The sequence below is a fragment of the Aethalodelphis obliquidens genome, unplaced genomic scaffold, assembly GCF_003676395.1.
Source record: "Aethalodelphis obliquidens isolate GAN/ISIS:26980383/991018 unplaced genomic scaffold, ASM367639v1 scaffold3, whole genome shotgun sequence".
NCBI lineage: Eukaryota > Metazoa > Chordata > Mammalia > Artiodactyla > Delphinidae > Aethalodelphis > Aethalodelphis obliquidens.
The window spans coordinates 31,122,920-31,141,128 of record NW_020837947.1 but is presented as its reverse complement, the minus strand read 5'-3'; the positions used below and the strand labels follow the sequence as shown (position 1 = coordinate 31,141,128).

General features: G+C 40.5%; 1 protein-coding gene across 25 annotated transcripts in view; it reads right to left on the bottom strand.

The window, feature by feature from the left end:
* Nucleotides 1–18,209, bottom strand: part of EPB41L2 (erythrocyte membrane protein band 4.1 like 2) — a 267,535-nt gene that overhangs the window by 215,577 nt on the left and 33,749 nt on the right. The window lies entirely within an intron of this gene.

Genomic DNA, 18,209 nt, shown 5'->3' with positions numbered 1-18,209 from the left:
GACGGTGTGACCTCGTCTAGGTCAGCATAGGGGATGAAGATAAGGAGCAGCTAGAAGACAGAATCCAGCACAAGGTCAACTTGTGTCATTTGGCTTAGGGCTAGGTGAGCAGACAGATGGATAGCCTCTTCCGCCACCTCTAGAAAAGAGAATAAAAACTTGCCAAATTAACAGAGTTGTTTTTTTATTTAAAAAAAAATTTCACAGGACTTCCCTGGGTGCACAGTGGTTAAGAAGCCACCTGCCAATGCAGGGAACGCGGTTCGAGCCCTGGTCCGGGAAGATCCCACATGCCGCGGAGCAACTAAGCCCAGGCGCCACAGCTACTGAGCCTGCACTCTAGACCCCGCGAGCCACAACTACTGAAACTCGTGCTCTGCAACAAGAGAAGCTACCGCAATAAGAAGCCCATGCACAGCAAAGAAGACCCAACACAGCCAAAAATAAATAAATTAATTAAATAAATTTTAAAAAATAAATCTCACAGAAACAGTTTCTAATAAGATTTGGTCTGTGCCCTATGTTAGCTAGGTCAGGGTATTTCAACCTCTGCACTCTTGACATTTTGGCCAGATAATTCTTCGTTGTCTGAAGAGCTGTCCTGTGCATCGTAGGATATTTAGCAGCATTCCTGGCCTCTACACAGAGATGCTAGTAGTGCATCAAGTCATGGCAATCAAAAATGTCTCCAGGGCTACCCTGGTAGCACAGTGGTTGGGAGTCCGCCTGCCGATGCAGGGGACGTGGGTTCGGGCCCAGTCCGGGAGGATCCCACATGCCGCAGAGCGGCTGGGCCCGTGAGCCATGGCCGCTGGGCCTGCGCGTCCGGAGCCTGTGCTCCGCAATGGGAGAGGCCACAGCAGTGAGAGGCCCGCGTAACAATCACCTACCCATCCCCATCCCGGTTGAGAATCACTGTGCTAGATTATGAGCACCAGCCTATTTACTAAATAAAGAAGACACTGATGTTCATGAACAGGGCAAAATATTAAAAGGGTGATGCCTTAATCAGCTATTGCAGTTTAACAAAAAGCTAACAGATATCCCCAACAGAAGAGGGAGGTCAAAGTTAAGGCCAAAAAAGTAAAGTCTGGAGCATTTAGGCAACAATAAGTATACAGATGCTCAGGTCTGGTGAAAGCTGCAACTGAAAGAGAGTTTAGTGAAAACATTAAAACTAAATCAAACCAAGTCTATCTTTATTCCACATATCCAAGCCCATTCTACCAAAAAAAAATCTTTAACAGATTTTAATTCTACAAAATGAGTATCTGAAATAGTAACTATTCTGATACAATTAGTAACGCACAGACCAGACTCCAAATCCTGGCCCCTTTCAACCATTTTCTAGTTACCTGATACTTACCCTAAGCTTTTTCCCTCTCCAGAGAAGTAAACGACATGGCCAATATAAGGACATGAGCATGGAGCCCGGCACACTGTCAGTACCATCAAGTGGTAATTGCCAGTAGTTTCACATATGTTTCATAAACATACTTCTAATACAAAATGGAACACGCCGCCCAAGTGAACTAAGAAAACACACGCTTAATAAGTTAACTTTAAAAATCCATTCCTGTAAAAAAAATCCATTCCTGTAAAAACAACACACACCTTAGATGCCAAGATTTACCTACATTTTTTTTTTTTTTTTTTTTTTTTTTTGTACGTGGGGCTCTCCCGCCGCCGAGCACAGGCTCCGGACGCGCAGGCCCAGCGGCCATGACCCACGGGCCCAGCCGCTCCGCGGCACACGGGATTCTCCCGGACCGGGGCAGGAACCCGCGCCCCCTGCATCGGCAGGCGGACTCCCAACCACTGCGCCACCAGGGAAGCCCTACCTGAACTTTTTAAGGCAGGAGAAAAACAGATTACCCTCCAAGCCCATGGTTACAGTAAAAGCAAAGTATAAATGCTGCCCTTTTTTAAGTACTACACTATGCACCACTTGGGCTACCTCCAAATATATTTCCCCAGGTTTTTATCCAAGTCAACCAAAACACCACTTTAAGCAGTTGAGTTTTAAAATTCACTATATAAAATTTCTACAAAGCCCAACAATCAAGTAGGAAAGAAGAGCATTTTCTCACACATACCCAGAACCAGTTTGCAGTTGCTGTTTTTGCCTCACAGAAGTTGTTTTCCAGCCACAAGCTACTACAAATTGTTCAGACCTTTTGGCAGCAACACAGGAAACTGCCCTTTTCACCCGTTCTCCCACAAAAATGTAGTCAATTTCTAGGCAGGCCCATCTCTCAAGGCTACTTGCTTTAAACGGAGCCAAATACACACCGTTTTTCATTTAGCCATATGAAATGGCCCCAAATATCTTGCTTTTTTGTGAAGAAAGCTGAAAGTCACCAGAAGACCTGTGGGCAAAGCTCTGTATTAAGTCAGCTCATGAACTGCTAACCCCACACTTTACGCCGCATTTGAAATTTACAGGGCATTTGGCATCACAGCTGTTTCTGTTTTATCCAAATCGACCGGGATGCAATAGGCAACATGTGAAGCCATTTCCTGAGCTTAATTGGCCTTGGCTTCTCACTATTCTCAACTTGTCATGTTTCAAATAAGTAGTCAAAGTAGGTACATCTGCCTTTTGATTAAAAAAAAAAAAACCTCATATCTTCTCTTTGAATCTAGGATTTTTCTACAGTCTTAAGGATCACATAAAGCCACAAAGATGAAGTTTGTCTCAGCTTAATATTCAGGCATACAAAATCAATCTATATTTTTCTCCTTCAATTATTTCAGCGGAGGTGAGGGCAGGAGGTGGTAAATTCCTCAACAGCTGTAACATATTTAACTTCTAAAAATAAAGGCAAAATTGCCTTTTGAATGCAAAATAAAAGAAGAACCTTTGAAAACCAGGAATTCCTTTGTATCCCATTTGGCTTAAAATTTCACAAATCATTTATAAATAAATCCAAAATAAACAAACAAACAAACTGACCCAAATGGCAAAAAGGCATCTGCAGTTACTCACAAAATAAAGCTGGACACTACTCTGCCCTGGGAGAGTCAAATGCCAAAATGCAATCTGGTGAACCGAGCTCATAATTCACAAACTGAAAAAGAAAATCAGCCCAGTATTTTCCAGGGAACATTTCCTGTCTCCCCAGAATGACTTACAACCTCAAACAAGTTCCAATCATGACGCAAAGGTAACTTCTCCAAAAGGGTACAATGTCAGAAACTGTCCAGAAACCACACAGACAAAAATGATAAGCAAAGGAAACTCGATTCAATTACACACACCCATTGCTTTGATTTAATAAAAGACAACCATATTTTTCAGAGTCCAGTATTAACAGTAATTTAAAATATGTTCAAGTTCAGAACTCCTTTTCAAAGGTACACTAAATTTTTCCAGCAAATAAATCCTACAGACTATACTGGGAAGAAAACTAGAAGGCAAACCAAGGAATCCAAATTGAAAATTCAAAGGCAAAATCTTACCTGTCTAGTAGGTAAAGAGACCTGGCTTGCCTGAAGCTAGTAAGTACAGGAGGCACACCCTGTAGGTTATCTTTCCAATTTAAATAGATAAATTGCAGGTGTAAAACAAGCACTAGTTGAGAACATGCTTTCATTCACTACTTGCCTTAACCAGTAATAAGCCAGACCATCTTTCATCTCCTTCCACAAAACAGAATACCAAAGAGATTTCTGCACTACTGTTATCAGCTTAACAGCATCTTCAAAGTACATCTAATTGTTAACGTTTCTGAGAAAGTGTCTATTGAAGGAGTAGGAAGAAATGGCCTCCTTCTTAGAGATTTCTTTACCCTGGGGGGTCTGAGGTAGTCAACACCAGCATGAAACAGGCTGTAAGACAATCACCAAAGAAAGAAAAAAGAATCATTCCTTGAGTTAACTGCCTACATCTTCACAAGACTTACTTTCGAATAAGTAAACAACAGAAGAACAGCTGCCCCAAGGTTATCCAGAGGCCTGGCATAAGAAGTCAAAGCACTCAAGTTCACTATTCAAACACATGGGTTTTCTGGCCCACGTCAGAAAAGTTCAGCCTGCGAACTGTTTAATTCAGATTTGAGCTAAACGGGCAATTAAAAAATTTCTTTACTACTGTTACATTTTTAAATTTCTCACACCACTAGAAAACTCATCCTAAAATATAATTGGACTCTTTTAAACAGCAAAAGAGATGAAAAATGTAGAATCGGTCACTAATTTCTGTCAGTTCTCATCCTGCTTTCACCTATATTCAATTAGTATTTGTTGTGCAGTTACTACATTAAAAAGCACAGCTAACACTGAGAGGGGTAAAGACTGCACAGGACAGAGGTGTATTCACTACCAAATAGGTGATGTCTGCATCTGTATTATTATTTTTTTTTTTTGCAGTACGCAGGCCCCTCACTGTTGTGGCCTCTCCCGTTGCGGAGCACAGGCTCCGGACGCACAGGCTCAGCGGCCATGGCTCACGGGCCCAGACGCTCCGCGGCATGTGGGATCTTCCCGGACCGGGGCACGAACCTGTGTCCCCTGCATCGGCAGGCGGACTCTCAACCACTGCGCCACCAGGCAAGCCTGCATCTGTCTTTACACATAGTAAGTTGAGGGTGTTTTGTGTGTTTTTGTTTTCTTAAGTATCTCTGTGTGGTTTACTTTCTATATGGCAAGAGCACTGAAGATCCTTCATGTGTCTAAATAAAAAACTCTATACACATTTGGTTTCAATAAAGCCAGCAGTCTCTTGAAGATAGGTTCCAGCCATGAATTGTCCACATTTGTGTGCTGGAAAGGGTGAAAAGGGCAGTTTTCTGTGTTGCTGCCAATGGGCTGAACAATTCGCAGTAGCTTGTGTTACAGAAGACGACCTTCAAGCTGGCTTGCTATACTTGTGCAAAATAACATGCTTTTTCTCCATTTACTCTTATTTTGTTACACCTTTTCCAGTAAAACCCTTCCCTGGCATTTTATACTCATGGTTTTAAATGATCTTGCCTAGGAAAAGAGTGTTTGAAAATAACGCTTAACAGGTTAACTGAAAACCAATTTCAGCACACACCTAACATTTGAGCATTAAAAGTCTTTCTAGTCTTCTCCATCTATAATATTAATACAGTACTAACTTTGTCCAGGTATTCACTTCTGGGAAGTTCTTCCTGAATGCATCCGGCAAACATTTAGTAAGCACTCAGTGAGGAAACACACACATACACCACCAGGCTGTTTATGCACTGTGGAGAATACCAAAATGAATGAGAAAAGCTCACAGCCCTTAAGAAACTAATCTAGTAATGCAGAGAAAGAGAAAGGGCAGAACTCTGAGGCTGGAGGCAGGGGAAGTGTCAGAGAATCTGTTTTCTGTAAATTTACTGGATGGTTCTTGTGCATACTAAGGTTTAAGAACTAAGGTTTAATGTTTAAGAACTAAGATTTAAGGTTTGAGAACTGTATTCACCCCCGCCCCCAAAACGCAATAAATTAGTAAGTCATTATTCACTTAAAAAAACAAAAAAAAAAGACTCAACACTAGATCACTCCAATTAGACAGTCACTATAGCTATATTTAAAATATCACTCCTTATGCTGCATAAATTAAGTACACCTAGACATTAAATTGTGTATTGGAAAAATATAAAACTATGATAAAAAGAACTAAACTAAAACTCAGGTTAAGTCCAACTAATGCCACTTAATTTGAATAAGAATTAAAATCCTGCCTATTATCTCAGAAAGCAATTAGAATAATTAAGTGAAAATATACATGAAAATGTTTTGCAAAGTGCTTTAAAAGCTTAGCTTATTATTGGTCAAGGAGCAGCTCTGTTTATCATATCCACAGTAAAGAAGACCCTGTCAGGAATAAAAGAGGCAATGAACTAACACTGGTCGGATTTTAAAAATCTATTTTTGGCTTCCAGAACTTTACTGATGAGTAGAAAATATCTGCCCAGGTTTGCATCTCTCAGTAGCTAGGTGGTGACATTATCTGACATAGCTTCAATACTGCTTTCATACTTAATATAAATATTATCATCACATTCATAGCCTGCGTTTTTAGTTCAAGACTAAGTTTTTCAGATTTATCTGTGCTCATCTATGTAACTTCACGTAGTTCATATATTTAAGTCATAACATGTCAATGACCGCTTCTTCCATGTCTCCGTGCAAAGGTACAGGAATCTCTAGGGTTCCTACCTAGTGGAATGCGGGCTAGTGTGATACTGTCAATTTTACTTGATATTGCCAAAATGTTCTCCCAGGATGGTTGTCCCAATTTATATTCTCACCAACAGTGAATGATAATAACAATTTCTCTACATGTTCCCCACCACTTGATATTTTTAGACTTATGGTTATGGTTAAGTCTCTGTTTTAACTTGGATTTCCTAGCTATTAGTGCTTACTGGCCATTTGGTTTCCAGTTCTGTGAATTGCCTCCAGTCATCCTCAATTTTTCTATTAGGTTGTCTTTCTTATTAATTTATAGGAATTGTTCACATAAGCTAGCTTTTAATCCTTATAGGATACAGGCTAGAACAGACCATTTTTCTCATATTACTACAAGTATGGGAGTAAGTGATTCATGGCTGACATGCCTAGCCAAGAACGTCACCAAGGAACTGGCCTTTTTTTTTTTTGCGGTACGTGGGCCTCTCACTGCTGTGGCCTCTCCTGTTGCGGAGCACAGGCTTCGGACGCGCAGGCTCAGCGGCCATGGCTCACGGGCCCAGCTGCTCTGCGGCACGCGGGACCCTCCCGGACCGGGGCACGAACCCATGTCTCCTGCAACAGCAGGCGGACTCTCAACCACTGCGCCACCAGGGAACCCCGGAACTGGCCTTTTATCCTCCTGCTCTGCCATCTTTAACCAGTACCTTCAGCTTCTTCGTTGCAAGACAGCTGCTGCAGCTCTAGACATTATATCCATATTCCAGGCAGAAGGAGGGGACAAAAGGAAAGAGAAAAACCAGACCCCATATTCAGGAAGCAAAGCTTTCTCAGAAATTCTTAGCTTACATCTCATTGCTCACAGCTGATGACTTTTGAAGGGCCTCAAAGAAGACAGCCTTTTTTTTTTTTTTTTTGCGGTCCGCGGGCCTCCCACTGCCGCGGCCCCTCCCCTTGCGGAGCACAGGCTCCGGACCCGCAGGCTCAGCGGCCATGGCTCACGGGCCCAGCCACTTCGCGGCATGTGGGATCCCCCCAGACCGGGGCATGAACCCGCGTCCCCTGGATCGTCTGGCAGACTCTCAACCACTGCGCCACCAGGGAAGCCCAAGACAGCCATTTTTAAATGGGCATAAAATTAGTAGAGTTAGTAAAGAAAGACGAAAAAGCAAGGTAGGCTACTAGTAATGTCTTTCAAACATGCTTTACAAACATATTCGTAGCCCTGTCGTTCCACTGCAGTATATTTTCATGTATGGAAGTTTATTTTAATAGAGTAAAATTCCTCAATCTTTTCCTTTATAATTTGGGCTTTCTGCTTCCTACTCCCAAACAACGCTTACATTTTCTTCTAAGAATTTTAAAGATTGGCTTTCCGCCTTTAAGCCTATCTATAATGAATTTGGGAATATGAAGTAAGGAATTAAATTTCATCTTTTTCCTGTATAAACAAATAAGTGGACATACCAGCCCTGTTGCTTTCACCTTTCCATACTGATTTAGACCACCTCTATAATATAACAAATTTCCTTCTATTAGTGTATATGAAGTTTCTCACTTATAGCAGGTTCACTGGTCTAATTATCCTTGCCCAACAGTTTTTTGGTTTGTTTTGTTTTTTTATAAATTTATTTATTTATTTTTGGCTGTGTTGGGTCTTGGTTGCTGCGCATTGGCTTTTTCCAGTTGCAGCAAGCAGGGGCCACTCTTCGTTTTGGTGTGCGGGCCTCTCATTGCAGTGGCCTCAATCATTGTGGAGCACAGGCTCTAGGCGTGCGGGCCCCAGCAGCTGTGGCACGCAGGCTCAGTAGTTGTGGCTTGCGGGCTCTAGAGTGCAGGCTCAGTAGCTGTGGCTCACGGGCCCAGCCTCTCCACGGCATGTGGGATCTTCCCAGACCGGGGCACAAACCCGTGTCCCCTGCATTGGCAGGTGGACTCTCAACCACTGCGCCACCAGGGAAGCCCCACATGAATTTTAAGATCAACTGTTCCATAAAAACCCTGCGTGGATTTTGAGTGGACTTTCACTGAAATTATTGATGTATTCAGGGAAAACTGGTATGCGTATAATAACAAGCATTCCCATCTATGGACAATGAACAGCTCTCCATTTACTCAGCAGCCATTGTTTTACATCCTTCAATGTTCCATAATTTATCCATAAAGGTTTTACACATCTTGTTAGATTTGTTCATAGATACTCTGCATTATTAGAACTAGAAATAAGATCTTCTTTACATAGCATTTTTAAGTTTGGCAATCCATGATTCAACTGAGTTTTGCACACAAATATTATATAAACCACGAAAAATAATGATTCTTCCTTTCCAATACTTATGCTCATTTCGTTCTTATATTGTATTGACAAGTTTCAAGAACCACATAAATAAAAGTAATTTTTTACTTTCAACTTAAGAATATTATTATATTGTTAAGTATAAAGTTAAATATTATTTTGAAAAATATTATTTAGCATATTAGAAAATTATACTGCATTCCAAATTTAGTATTTTCAAGAATGTTGCCATTTCATAAAATGCCTTATCTAGCAAAACAATTATATGTTTCCCTTTTAGTTAGCAATATGATAAAATCTATTAAAGGAATATGAAATGGCATATTATTCTTACATTTTTGAATTCTACTTGGTTATAACAGACTTTTTTCCTTTATTTTACTGGGTCCTTACATACATTTATGAGTGACATTAGCCTATAGTTTTCTTTCTTTTTTTTTCCCCATTATTCTGGTCAGTATTTGTTATCAGAGTTATGTTGATCTTAATATTTTAAGAACAATGCTTTGATATAGTTCTAGAACAGGGAGTTTTCTGTTCCATGGTAATATGAAAACACTTCCCTATAGTTAGGCCCAGCAATTCATATTTTTCGATCTTTTCTATGATTATTATTTTCAAGATTTTCTATATCTTCTGGAGGAAAAATTTATATTTTTCTAGGATTATTTCTATTTTGTTGGTTATTTTTTAAATTATTACCAGAAGTATATCTTCAAAATATCTTCTATTAGGTCTAAGGGTGTAAAATTTTTTTCTCATTTTTTTTCCAGCTATAATAGCTAAATGTTTATCCTTTATTGGGCAACCTCCCATCTCTCCCCCACTCACAGAATTAGCTCTTAGGTACCAACTTCATTTTTTTTCCTCTTCTAACTTTTGTTCTTGTCATTAATTCCCTCTTCCTTATTTATCAGGACTTATTCTTGGTTCTCTTTCTATTGTCTTAAATGTAATGCTCAGTTCATTTCAGTTTTTTTTTTTCATTTAATATGACAGTAATTTAAAGCTATGAAAGTCTGGTTTCAGCTTTTGTGGCCTAGGTTTTGCTATGTAGTGTTTTCCTTGTTACTATGTTCTAAGTAATTTATAATTCTAGTTTTTATATTCTTCTTGACCCAAAGTGGTTTCCTCTTCCTCTATTGCTTACACGTATTCCAAGATGTTACAAACACTGGATTTATCCACAGTTGAATGAAATGACAACAAAAAGACCAGTGAATTGATTTTCCATGCATCTCTCTCCATATTTGGTGAGAGATGCCGATCAACAATTTAGGCTCACTCTCTATATGGCGTCAACTAGCCCATCGCTGATGATTATAATCAAAGTTGTTCAGTTTACTGATAGGATTTCCCATGAGCCCCTCGCCCTTCCACTCTCACTGTGCTGCTCACACTCTTAAAACAATTCTTGAGCTCACCTTGACCCCACCCTCTCTCACCCACTTAACGTGGTTTAGTGAAGCTCACCCGGAAGAATACCATGTCATTAGTGAAGCTCACCTGGAGGAATAACATTTCAGCAAGCATCATCTCAAGACTGGAGGACTTCCTATGTTATATGCTGGTGGTTCAAACTATCTGTTAGAAGATATAGCAAGCTAGAGTAAATGAAAAACACTAAAAATCCTACATAGGCTCAAAGAACTGCATTCCAATACACTCCTGAGCAAAACCCTGGTGAAAATCACCAAACTAATACAAAACAAAAAAACAAAAAAATCAGGAAATATGGAAGGTATACACCAAATACATAGCAACTTTTTTTTCTAAAAAAATAACAAACCAACCAACCAACCAACCCTAAGGAAAGAGGGAATCCCCTTTAAAAATGGTAATAATAAGAGCATCAGCTAATACTTCCCTAACACTTCCCATGTACCAGGCATTCTGCTGAGTTTTTGCATATATTAACTGATCTAATCCTTACTAAGACCCTATGAAGTCAGTTCCATTCTTGTTCCCCTTTCATAGATGATGAAACTAAAGCACACAGCTGGCTAAGTGACAAACCCAGGCATTCTAGTTCCAGTAGTGATCCTAATTACTACACTATACACCACATGCTCAATACCAGCTCCCATGGATAACTGTCTATCAGCTCTATAGTCAAACCTTCATAAAGTCTCTCATCAAAGGGAACAATCTCTTAATTGCTTTATTTTAAATAATAAATTACTAACATGCTTGAGTTCAAAACCTGGCTCAACCAATCAGCTGCTATACAAATGATTTACTCTCCTCAGTTTCCTCATCTGCAAAATGAATTTTTTTAACTTTTTTTTTTAATAAATTTATTTTATTTATTTATTTTTGGCTGTGTTGGGTCTTCGTTGCTGTGTGCGGGCTTTCTCTAGTTGCAGCGAGCGGGGGCTATTCTTTGTTGCGGTGCACGGGCTTCTCATTGCGGTGGCTTCTCTCATTGTGGAGCATGGGGTCTAGGCACGCAGGCTTCAGTAGTTGCAGCACGTAGGCTCAGTAGTTGTGGCTCACGGGCTTTAGAGCACAGGCTCAGTAGTTGTGGCGCAAGGGCTTAGCTGCTCCGCGGCATGTGGGATCTTCCCGGACCAGGGATCGAACCCTTGTCCCCTGCATTGGCAGGCGGATTCTCAACCACTGTGCCACAGGGAAGCCCTGCAAAATGAATATTGATAGCACCTATCTCATAAATTGAGTGTGGGCTTTAAATGACTTAAAACATTCTATTTATATTACAGAACCTGGTACACGGCAAGCAATCTGTGTCAGAACCATTATAAGAATAGTGTAATCACCATTAATCCATTGTTCCTAGGGGGTATTTCCTTCCAATTATAAAAAGTCATCATATGTAAGCCTTTTAAAAATCTTTTAAAAATCAAATTCTATAAGACACTGTGGATATTACATATATTAAGTAATCAAATATGTCTCTGGATAAAATTCTTGTGATATCATCATACCAGATTCAACTCTAGAGCATGATTTCCATGAAAACAGGAATTTGTGTCTGTTTTGTAAATCATTCTATTTCCATCACTTACAACACTGCTTGGCACCAATATGTGTTTGTAGAATAAATGAGTAAAAAAGTGCTTAATCTCAAGCAATTTAGAAGGAAATGAAGATGTTACGTCCTGGAAAACTATGTTAGATAAAAACTTTTCCACAAAAAGTTTCATGAAATGAAAGAATGGCAAAAGCAATCTTTCCATATTGATGAATGATATACTGCTATTTTAATATATATGTAATTACTAAGTAGTAAATCAAACGCTTAAAAGATTTTATTATTTCATCTACCCTAAAAGTTAATACACCCACGATGACCTAAAAATCATCTGAAGGATGTAAACAGCTTTCCTGTATATTTCTTTTCCTGCTGTCCTTCATCTTCCCTCCAAAATTCCATCTAATCCTCAGGGAGCCAAAGATTTCAGTGGATACAAATGCAAACTTCCCTTTCTTGAAAAGAACTCTATGTCCACAGGATTATTTAACTTTCTTTTCATATCAAATAAATAAACCTTTTTAAAAACAAAATATTAGAGAAATCTTCCAGCTTATAAGTGGCAGGCGGCCATTATTATTTCACTCATTCAGGATCTATTTATTGAACACTCCCTGTGACTCAGGCACCGGGCTAAACTCTAAGCAAGGTAGAAGGTACGACACAACCCATGTTCTCCAAGCACTCCCCGTCACTGATGGAGACAGACATAAAGGCATAATTATAAAGCAATATGAAAGGTATACAACGGGCAGGATCACAGAGGAAGGAGAAGCCATCTGCTGCGGGGGGCGAGGGCAGTGCAAGAAAACTTCACTAGGATGAGCACCCTTTTAACTGAACTTTGAAGGTCAGTAGAAGTTTAATAGGTGATGACAAGGGAACACAGGCAGAGGGAGTAACAGATACAAAAGCCCAAGTCATGGAACAACATGGCATGTCCATGAGGAGAATGAGTAATTTGTATTTTGGTATCACTATACCATAGGGCTTACGGTTGAGATTTTTGGGAAATGAGGGAGCAGAGCTGCCAGGAAGAAGGGGTGCTCACCAAAAAGGGTCTTATATCCAGGCCGAGGAAGAGGCTAAGGCACTATTAAGTCTCCCCGGCTCAAGAGGTTCCCATTTCTGTCCTAGAATCACATGTGACAGATGGCGAATAAGCAGGACCACTAGCCAAAGCATTCATGTCAACTACGAGCACATGACAACTTATTTATGCTCTAACAATCAAGTTCCCAGACTAGACTGAGAGGTCTCTGATGTCTTATTACAGTTTATATCGCAAACATCTACTGTCGCAATTGCTTTACTTAACAGATGTCAAGAGCCTGCAATGCACTAGAAATTATAATTAGCACTGGACACTCATGGATCTTATACTATCTCATCCCAACTAATCACAGGAGCTCTCTGAGGAAGTGATATTTCAGGTGATACCAGAGAATGAGAAAAGGTCAGCCTACAGGATTTTCAATTCCTATCCTCTACTTACATCCTCAGATAACGTTTAACAACAAATAACCTCCTCCTTAATACACTTCTACTTGTATTCAAAGTCATCCTTCTCTGAATTCTCCGGTTTCTTGGTCCACTTCCTCTATATTCCTCATTCTCTGAGCATCATTCCAAAACTCAGTACAGCTCATTTCCTTCTCCACTGGAGGCCTCATTCTACTCTGCTTATTTCAAGTTTGTTTTGTTTTGTTTTTAAAGCCATTTGCTTTTTTGATTGCTTTCACATGCATTATCTAATTGAGAGGCAATACAATGTAGTGGTTAAGAGTGTAAGCTCAGTAGTCAAACACACCTACAATTCCCAAATCTACCCTTGGTAAAAATGTGATCGTGGTTGCCTCTCTATGCCTGTTTCCCCTCCCATATAAGAGGGATAAGTATATCCAATTCCTACTTGTTTTGAAGATTAAATAAGACACTGCACATAGTAATCAGCATTACACCACAGTTAGCTATTTTGTTTGTTTTTTTTGTGTGTGTGTGTGTTACGCGGGCCTTTCACTTTGTGGCCTCTCCCGTGCTCCGGACGTGCAGGCTCAGCGGCCATGGCTCATGGGCCCAGCCGCTCCGCGGCATGTGGGATCTTCCCGGACCGGGGCACGAACCCGTGTTCCCTGCATCAGCAGGCGGACTCTCAACCACTGCGCCACCAGGGAAGCCCCAGTTAGCTATTTTATTATTAATCATTCAAGCCAACATCCTAAGGAACTTAAGGAGCTTTTAAACAGATGTGTCCAAGATCAGACAGCCATTATTTCTAATGGAGACGGCCCAAATGTACATTTCTGGCCTTAATCACCAAAGTCACAATATCAAACTACTGGCCCATATTCATCTCCACTTGGATGATCTATGGTGGCTTTGTCAAAAATCAATCATCAGGCTTCCCTGGTGGTGCAGTGGTTAAGAATCCACCTGCCAATACAGGGGACAAGAGTTCGAGCCCTGGTCCCAGAAGATCCCACATGCCGTGGAACAACTAAGCCCGTGCGCCACAACTACTAAGTCTGCGCTCTAGAGCCCATGAGCCACAGCTACTGAGCCCACATGCCACAACTACTGAAGCCCACGTGCCTAGAGCCCATGCTCCACAAGAGAAGCCACCGCACGCCACTACTAAAGAAAGCCCGCGCGCAGCAACAAAGACCCAACACGGCCAAAAATAAACAAATAAATAAATAATTTTTTTTAGAAATCAATCATTTTCCCACAAAATCAACTTCCTCTTAGGCTTTCACTTCCGAGTTGCTTCTAACTCCATTTCTCCTTCACTCAAGTTTGTCATCACTAGCACCTGTCACCTGTTGTTTGCAAAGGTTGGTAGACTCATCCCTTTGTCTTCATTCCCACAGCAAAACCCCTCTCCTCCAAGCCCCCTAAAGTATGGAAATATGTACAAGCAGAAAGGCAGCTCAGAGCCAGAATATCATGTGGGTAGAAGCTGACCCCGAGCTGACTTCCTCGTTGACTTCCCTGCCAGCAGTCCTGTCCTGTTTCATATTGTATGCAGTTCATGGGGGCCAAAGGAAACCTAAATATAAGATTATCCCGGGCTTCCCTGGTGGCCCTTGGGCTTCCCTGGTGGCGCACTGGTTGAGAGTCCGCCTGCCGATGCAGGGGACACGGGTTCGTGCCCCAGTCCGGGAGGATCCCACATGCCGCGGAGCAGCTGGGCCCGTGAGCCATGGCCGCTGAGCCTGCGCGTCCGGAGCCTGTGCTCCACAATGGGAGAGGCCACGACAGTGAGAGGCCCGCGTACCGCAAAAAAAAAAAAAAAAAAGATTATCCCTTAATAGCACAGAAAAATCAGAAAATGACTCAAAGCAAAAGCTGTGCAAAATCACCTAAAAGATACCAAACAACCCCCTGGTCACTAAGATTTACAGCACTATGACTGAAGGTATTTAAATGACTTAAGAAAAGCTCGTCAACCTTAAGAGTGGCCAGCAATGAGAAGACAGAGAAAAGAAATTCAAAGAGAGTATGTGGTCAGACAGACCCACATACTTAGTCCCTTCTAGCAAGAACAGCTTTATTGTGAGGATGGATGAGGGCAGGGAACGGGATCCATTTTGTTGATGGTGTATGAACAAGACACAGCACCTAGCCCTGGAACAGGCATGTAACAGATACAGAAAATATTAATGAATTACTCATAAGCCCTCTCTTATTATTATAACCAACCTCCCAGTTCTGATTCCACACTCACCACTCCCTACCTGGCAGTGTGCCACGTGAGCAACAAGCAGAACTCGCACTAGACAGGACGATGCGAATCTATTCCTCTTGCCCATTATTTCCCACTATAATAAACTGGCATTCTAATAATCGAGAACCTTCTATCTCTTATAAAATTTCACTGTTTGTTTGTAGGTGTTGGGTTTTGGGTTCTTGCTTTTCTTGCTTGGCAAGAGGAGGAAGGGCCTGATTCCTGTTTCCCAAGCCTCATTATTAACAAGATACTGACGGACGAGATCAAATTTGTCTCTCTAAGGTAAAGGCTCAAACTCTGAGCTAAAGTGAACTGAACACTGAACAACATAAACGTCATGCCATGAGGGAAGCCACCGGGCATCAATAAACCTGTCTCTCCTGGCGTTCAACACCAGTGCAGGTCTTTCACACCAACCACCCTGCACACCCCTGCCAAGTCTTATTCGTCTTTTTTAAATGTCATTTTCAGCTGGCCACAACTTAGCAGATACAGCAGATCCCTACTGTCTCCTCTGGTTGCGTGGAAGGCCTCTCCCCGTCCTCCGGCCATAGCCCAGACCCTCTGCGTTCATCCCAGTCTCGGCACAGATTGTACCCCTTTCACCTCCATTCTTCTGCTCCCCCATTTTCTAATCTGATTTATAAACTCTTCCCAAACCTCTTCCTGTACTATCAATTCCTTTAGGTACCTCAATAACACATAATCTGGTCTTTAAATCACGGTCTTATTTTATCTAATTAGCTCATTTTTGATGCTCATTACATAAGCTCAAGTACAAGAATTCTTACCGCTTTTATATCCATTATTCCAAGCATGTATGGGACGAAATACATAGGAAAAATACATGTTTTCCTAATGAATTAAAATACTTGATAATAACCAAATTTTAAAAAGTTAAATTTCTTGTCTATATCAGAGTTGGGTTTGACATTTTTTTCTTCCCTCTGCAAGCCAGAACCATTAGATGTAATTGAATTCTTTAAATCTAAAATACACTTGGTCTTAACAGTAAGGGCTACAATTCAGACTCCTATCTAAGTGTGTATCACTCACATGCAAGTACGTATTTTAATACAACAAAAGTTGACAATAAGGCAAATCAGCTTCCTTTCCACAGGGCCAGGCTGTAACCATCATAGCTCTCCCTCTGGAACACGGCAGACTGCGTCTCGGTGGGCTGCTGTTGACTAGAAGTCAAACAATTATTACCCATTACCTCACAAACTTGCAGAGATGCAAATGTTTGCCAAAAAGATACAGGCCAATGGTGAATGCAGCCAATGATTAACAGTGGCTCCACAGGCCAAACGTTACAGCAGCAGAACTGGCATCACTCTGGAAAGATTTTACGGACATTACTACATCAGCAAAGATGAAATACTGTGGTGTGCCGTAAGTTCTTGTTCCAATGTTTATCTCAAGATAACACTTCTAAAGGACAGCAGATTGTTCATATTTTTTAAATAAATGAACTATAATCTCTGGGGACCGTTAATCCTTATTAAGTTTCCATGCCCTATAGTGAGTGACCAACCATTTCTCCACCACTTCAGGAAAACGTGTAATGCAACCGTGATGATTTCTCATAATAACAGTTTACAAAAACTGTTGTACGTGCAATTTCCTGGGTAAATGTGCATTTAAAATCAGCATTGCCTTTAGATAGTCCCCAAACTGGGAAAACTTCAACTTACTAAGCCCCCCAACAAAAAAAACATTCAGTCAACAAACATGTACTGAGTTCCTAAACTAGGAATCAGAGATTTAATGATGACCATGAACCTGAGTTCCTTAAAATGTAAAGAAGAATTACCTAAAAAGTATGTTTCTAAGAGTCTCAAAATGTTTCAAGGTAAATTCAACTTTCTGCTCAATTTTAAACAGTTTATTCAAAACTGTCAGGATTTGAAATATTTCCTAGAAAGGCAAAGTAAAACTTCTAAATCATAATTTATGTCATAAGTGCCTAAGCTAAATACAAACATCCACCACGTTGAATATTTATTTGTTGGCTGCCAAGATCATTTCAAAAGATCGGACAAAAAACTGCCAAGAATAAACAGAAAGCCAGCATTCCAACATGTTGTTATAAATTAGGTATTTGAGTTTAAAAGCTCTTATTCACGAAGTAGATTTGTCCTTCATTACTACTATGAACAGAGATGATATTAAATAACCAATTCACATAACCAGTCACTCTAGAGCAACATCAGAATTATTGACACCTTCCCAGAATTAATACCTGTTTTAAAAGAGAAGACAAAGCAATTATTAGGCCCCTTAGAAAAGTATAAGCCTAACAAGTCCTTCGTGGCATGGGCACAAAGCACTTTTCTGTTCTGTGTACAGAACTCATTTTCCCCTTCTGAGACTGCCTAGTCATATGCTATTTGTCACTAATGGATTGGGTCATCCCTCAGTGTGACGATTTTGCTCTCTAGGGAATAAAGCAATGAAGTAAAAATGTCCCACTGTCTGATACTCAGGACATACTAGACTACACAAGAAGTTGACTCTTAACTGGTTTATGATTTTAAAAGGGAAAATGTTAACTGTAAATGATTATGGAACCATTAAATCTGATCCAGTACATTGAACATTAAAACACTATATTGTCTAAAGTACACGTCCCTTACCAAAGTAGCCCTCGGACAACTGAATTTTCAATGTCTCCGTAATCGGAAAAAAAGAAAAGATCGTGCCATCTCTAACTCATACACCAAATTAACTAAGTCACATACTAAATTATACCAATTTCATGGAAAGGCCTTCAGGGTACATTACCTACTACAGATAAATACATACTTACATATATATTTTTCTTTTCATTATTGCTCTCCAATCATGCTTGAGTAATCAGATGACTCAAATGTTATAAATAATAATTATTGAACGCAATGTTTCTCACTCTGAAATAATCTGAACTTGTCAGGTCCTTATTCCTCGCGTCCCCACTTCTCCATACATCTGATAAAAGTCCTCGTTTGTGAACGCCCAAATTACTAAGGGGACACCATAATGACTGCTCAACTCAAATGAAG